Consider the following 6,507-nt stretch of genomic DNA (forward strand, 5'->3'; position numbering starts at 1 on the left):
GGGCAGGTTTAAGTTTACGGACCTGTTGCTATGACAGCAAGTCCAGGATGAGCTTCGAAGAACCAAATAATCCAAGATCATGCCAAATCGTCAACAATCAAATCCAACTAACTGAGTTAGCAACGTACGAAGAACGGGCCCCAGGTGTGGTGTAGTGTTATATGCATTTATGATGTAATTTCATATTGACTCCACTAGAGGGCTTGGGGTTCACTGCAGGGGCTACCGGGGTTAGACTGTACCATGCATGAGCGGGTTAGCAGCAGGGGCTGCTTGTGTTCTGTAATAAACATGTGGTTCTGAGTTATAACTCTCCGTAGTATATCTTAACAATTTGGATATTTGTATTATTTTTTATATTAACCTGGCCACAGGTTAATACATGCTAGTGATAATTTATAAGCTACGAGCTAGGTAGCGAGATCTGGGCAAAGTTTAACTTTAAATACACGACACAAGACAATGATTCTTATAATGAAACAAGAATTTATTTGAGCTACTCTATAGATTACATGGTACTACGCTAATGGAAACACACACACACACACACACACACACACACGTATACGGTTCAAAGGATGAGGATTAACGGAGTTCTGAGGAAGTTCCAAAAGTCTAGTAAGTTATTCGTTCTTAGATCGCACCAAGAAAATCACAAAAGCAGAGATTTGGCTTATCTTTACTGCTTAAGATCGATTCAGCACCAGTTCAGCGAGAGAGGAAACTTTGTTTGTTTTACAACAAAGCTGTTTGTTGCTGTCGTGTGTTTTGAGTTTGAGCTCCGTCAAGTTAATTATTTGTTGTCAAATTTTTTATCTTAAAATCAATTTTATACACCATCATTTTCGTTTCTATAACGTGTGAATATATCCCCTATCGTATTCTACAACAAAAACAATCAGAGCGCCTTGTTTGATAGTTTACACTTTATCAACTGTTCGTCCAGCGAAACGTTAACATCAGTATATCTTAACAATTTGGATATTTGTATTATTTTTTATATTAACCTGGCCACAGGTTAATACATGCTAGTGATAATTTATAAGCTACGAGCTAGGTAGCGAGATCTGGGCAAAGTTTAACTTTAAATACACGACACAAGACAATGATTCTTATAATGAAACAAGAATTTATTTGAGCTACTCTATAGATTACATGGTAGTAAACTAATGAAAACACACACACACACACACACACAGTTCGAAGGATGAGAGGTAACGGAGTTCTGAGGAAGTCCCAAAAGTCTAGTAAGTTATTCGTTCTTAGATCGCACCAAGAAAATCACAAAAGCAGAGATTTGGCTTATCTTTAGTTGCTTAAGATCAATTCAGCACCAGTTTCAGCAGATAGAAGATTTTGTTTGTTACTTGCATTTGCGCTGGAAACTGAGAGGGGTTTTCCTCAATTGGCTCGTCCCAGGGAATCTCGGAGCCTCTGATTGGTTGCCGATCTCTCGTTTGGATGACGTCTTTTTGGGAGAGCCCTCGTGGTGAATGGTTGGTTGCCTTGTGACGAAGGAGCTTCGGAAGTCGGTTGCCTTTAGGTACGGGGAGTGATGCTTGAAGTTCTTCTGAGAGTTTCTTTGCTTGGCTTTAGACTTTGAAAATTTCTTGCGGTCACGAAGTTTCAACGGAGTGTTTGGGGTTTTGGATGACCCAATCGCTTGATGGTGCAGCATGTGAGCGCCAGTTGGGGCGCAGTCGAACACAGGCGAAAGAGCGAGCAAGCATCTGTTCAGGCATTGGGTTTTTAACCACTTACTGTGCGCCCCTGTTTTTGAGTATTTTCTGAAAAACGACATACCCAAATAAAAATGTCTGTAGCTCTTGAACCCTATGGTCTATATTTATAAATCTGGTATTGTTTGAAACTAGACACTTGAACCTTTGTTACTCTGGAGTCATAATAACTCAAAATTAGTATAGCAACAGAGTAAAACAAGGTAAAATATACATGAAAGTGACTCACGATATCTTTGAATGAAATTCACTAATGGAAAAATGGATGAGGCTTTGATGCCAAATGCCTGAAAACACCATAAAGATAAAGCTGAATGTCTGACCATATTTTTCAAAACAGATTTGATCAGTGATCATTTTAGAGCTAATGAACACACAAAACATGCTAAATAAAAATAAAAATTCATTTGTAATTGTAATTTTTTATCTCTGCTAATTATTATGAATATCCAGTTACTGAAAAACTAAAGCAACTATTTACAGTATTCACAGTGTAGGACAACACTCAAGGCAGCCACTAAAAAGGTTTGTTCTCTGACCAACTGGATACCAAAGTCACTGAACAAAAAGGCTATTTAGAGACTCCATATGGCACTGCATACTACATATGCTATATGTATATCAATTCAGAACTCATTTACCCATGAAACCGCACACAAACACAAAACTATTTCAGAACAACATTTGAACATTGTAACTAAACAGTATTTATTTTGAACAATTCTAATAATGACTGCTCGAGACAATTGGGCGCCTCGGTTAACCATTGATCAGTTTTACAACTGAAAACAGTTAGGATGGGGGGAACCTTGATTCTTCTGGAATGTCTGTTCAATATTTCAGTGGTGAATCCCTAGTTTATTTGGGTCTGTTCGACAGAGATCCTACATATATCCCCCTTTTGCTTGGTGAGGTTCCCGGTGCGAACATCGGCGGGCACTGGAACAAGAGGCAGAGAGAGAACAGGCACACACAAGACACAAACAACATCTCCATCACTAACTGAATCCTGGTGCAAGGCTTAGGTAATTAGGGGATAATCGGGTTAGGAACACTTGAGATGAGGTAGGGGTGCATTGTTTAGGATTATCTAGAATTGGGTCATTTTGCCCTAATTGTCAGAGGTTCGACGAGGCGGTATAGGCATAATCACAATCAGGTTTGTTGAGTTCTCAGGTTCAGGTTCTTGGTCAGTTTTGGCTTGTGTTGCCTCAATTTGAGACCGTGGTGTAGCTTCGGCAGGGCAGCTAGTATCAGGTCTAATGGATTCTAGGCCACAGATGCCCTTGGTATTATCGCGGACGAAGGGTTTACTCGGGCAGAGGTAATGAATGTCCTTAGTGAGCGTACACATTTTCAGATTTGGGGCCAGATACAACTGCTTGTTGTTATCGTGATACGCAGCGACTTAAGGAGTGTGTATTTTGACATAGGTGTTACTCTGCCAAAATCCCACATTCACAACGTCTTTGAGCTGGTAAATGTTATTGGAGTCGATAATAGGTAAACTGAGGAGAAAGGCCAAGTTGCCTACTTCCGGGTCTATGTATAAGGGAATAGCGCTGCCCAGGGAAAAGACGAGATGGGTTTGGATGGGACTAGCAGGGCCCGTAGTGGCGGAGGCTAGGACGTTTTGGACAAGGCTAAGAGGGATCAAGTAGTGCGGAATCCTACCCATGGCTAAGTTATCAATCGAGGAGCTTACTTCTTGTAGCATGTCGGCCATGGGGGTAGTTAGGAGTTGTATTTGAGCTCAATCTTTTTGTACGACCGAAAATAGTTTGATGATGGATTTGATGGTTTGGTTTAGAAGGGTGCTATGGGTATTTAAAATTGTGATTGTGCCGTTCAGCGACTTCCCAAAGGTCTGTAGGGCATGGCTCTGGACTGAGAGCTGCTGTCGTATCTCAGGCATTTCAGACTGGATTTCGCCCACATGCCGCCTCACGGTGGCCAGATTCACGGCATTAGCGGTGTTCATGCCAATGTTAAACAGAGTTTCTACAGCCACAGCAGCCCCCAGAAGGGCACCCAAAAATCGTTTGGGACTCTGGTTGTACCCGCTTAATTCAGCCTGGGTTACAGTCATTTTCTGTAATTGGTGCAGCATGTGGATCACATCTGACTGGGCGTGGGCGAGGACTTCTCGAGTCCAATGGGCGCCGGCCCAAGTGGTTTGAGCGGCTGAGAGGGTGTAGTGAGCTCTGAAAACATCACGGGGATCAAGTCGGACCTACACCTTTTGGGTGTAGGTTTTGCAGTTCGTTATCAATAACCCCGGTTGTTCACGGAGTACGATACCCGATGCTGGTCCTGGCGACGCAACTTCTGGCTGGGGCATAACCCCAATTACGCAGAGGATCAAAACAGCGAGTCCGAACATCTCCCTGGTAACAGAACAGAAAAGAAGGAACAATTAGCAGCGAAGATCATGGTTTGCGGGGTCGCCTCGATCGGTTGGTAACGGCTTTTCACAATGATTTACGACAATTTTTTTTTGGTGAAAGTAGTCAATCCTAATTTCGGGACCTGAATTTAAAGTTGGGATAAGGGAGTTCCCTGGTGAGGGGACTGGAGGGGAAAGGAAAACATAGAGAGAGAGGAAAAAGGGAATTATAGTGAGAGAGGAAAAAGGGAAAACACAAAAAGACACAAGGACACTGAAAGAGGTTCGACAGCAAGGGCAAGTGTCACATGTGTGGAACAACTCCTCTCAACTAGAGGTTGGTCCTAGCAGTGTGGCGGAGTAGAGTGTGTAGGTGTTGTGTTTAAGAAATTTAGCTATATGTCTTCCTAGAACGACAGAAATTATGTTAGTGTGGTGTAGAGTATGGGATTGTCGGTCTGTGTCAGTTAGTTTGATCTCCCCCCTTTTCCTGTCGGTTGGAGCCCTGGTGCCTCCTTATCTGGTTTTGATGGACCCATCGAAGGACTGGCTCGCTGCGCCCTTCTCTGATTTTGTGAGACAGGTGAGAGCTTGTGCACAATCTCGTGGGGTCCTGTCCATTGAGGTAGGAATTTCTTTGACAGGCGATGGGGAGCGTTCTGCCTTGGTTGGGCGAAGCTGTAGTACCACACTTTGTCTCCGACATTGAGTTCCTGGTGAGAGGCCTTTTGGTCATAGTAGGCTTTACGACCTTCCGCGCTTCTTTGGAGTTGTTGTTGTGCAAAGGCGAAAGTCGTTCTCAGGTGCTGATGCAACTCTTCCAGGTACTACTGAGTGGTGTAGGCAGTGACGAGGTTCATGTAAGCAGGTTGGTACAGCAGGCGTAGCGGTAGTGTCATTTGTCGCCCTGTCATCATCTCGAACGGGGGTACACCAGTAGACCGGTGAGGGGTGGCCCTGATGGCCATCAGTACCAGAGGAAGCTTAATATCCCAATCCTTTTGATTGGCGGACACGTACTTCTTCAACATGCTGACCGCTGTCCCGTTGCCTCGTTCAACTTGACCTGAGGATATTGGGTGATGGCTCATATGGAGCTTGGCCTGTATAGCCAGGAGTTTCCACACTTCCTGCATGACTTCGGCGGTGAAGTGGGTTCATGTCATGTTCTGTGACAATGCCATCTCATGCTTGGAAGATGCATGCTTTTTGTTAGCTGTCTTGAATCCATTCTGTTTCCATCCAGCTAGATAGCATGTGAAGCTTAGACGGGCGTAGTTCGAGTCGGTACAGATGAGGAAGTTCTTTGATGTTGTGGGATGCAGCAAATTGTAGGGTGATGAGGGTGGCCGCTCTGTCTGCATATTGCAATGAGTGAGGGCCTAATTTGAATTTTTGCAGCGGGCAAGGGTCATTGTTGAGCCAGACCACTCCCGCTCCAGCTTTCAAGTTGCCCTGTTGATTGTAGGAGCAGCCATCGACATATGCTGTGGGCATCCCTTCACACACATTGTCCTCGAAGTACCTGTGGTTTGTCAGTTGCGGCTGTGAAGGTTTTTTGGGTTCTGCTGCTGTGTGTAGCATGTCCGTTGAACAGTTCTGGCAGGCTGCTAGCCCGTTTCCTAGAAATGATTTGTGGTTTTGGGCATATCTTGCCTTGACGTCCCGTCCTTGGAGTGTCATTAACCAAGTAGCTATGTGTGCGTTGGTTAGCATGCCATCCCTGATTCGTTGGCTGTTGAGGAAGGTGACTGGCTGGTGACATGTTTCAATGATAACCTTCTGAGCTCCAATGTAGTTGGAGAAACGCTGGATGGCCCACACAGTGCAAAGCAAAGCTTTTTCGCAGTCTGAGTACTTGCATTCAGGGGGAAGCAGCGTTTTGCTGGCGTAAGCGACCACTCACTTGTCTTTGTCGTGGAGCTGGTATAGGCCTGCGCTGAGGCAATGATTGGAGAATCCAGCGTCCAGATAGAATTCCCTTCCTGGGTCTAGGTAGGCCAAGCATGGGGCGGAGCACAGGCATTGTTTGAGCTCACTCATAGCTGTGTCCTGGGCTTCCGACCAAACGAAGGACTCGTCCTTTCTCAGGAGGGAGGTTAGTGCTCGTGCGATGTCAGCGTAGTTTTCAATGAACTGTCTTGAGTAATTGCACACTCCCAGAAAGCTTCGCAGCTCAGAAATGTTAGTGGGTGTCCTTATGTTTTGGATTGCTTGGGTGCGACTGGACTGTGGTTAGATACCGTCTTGTCCAATGAGCAGACCGATGTATTTAACTTTGGTTTTGCACCATTGTCCTTTGTGGAGGGCGATCTTTGCTCCTGCTGTTGTCAGCTGGTTCAGGACGTGATCGATTTCTTTGAGGTGGTCTGCCACATTTGA

The sequence above is a fragment of the Sinocyclocheilus anshuiensis genome, unplaced genomic scaffold (genome assembly GCF_001515605.1).
Source record: "Sinocyclocheilus anshuiensis isolate Anshui unplaced genomic scaffold, SAMN03320099.WGS_v1.1 scaffold2984, whole genome shotgun sequence".
Classification (NCBI taxonomy): domain Eukaryota; kingdom Metazoa; phylum Chordata; class Actinopteri; order Cypriniformes; family Cyprinidae; genus Sinocyclocheilus; species Sinocyclocheilus anshuiensis.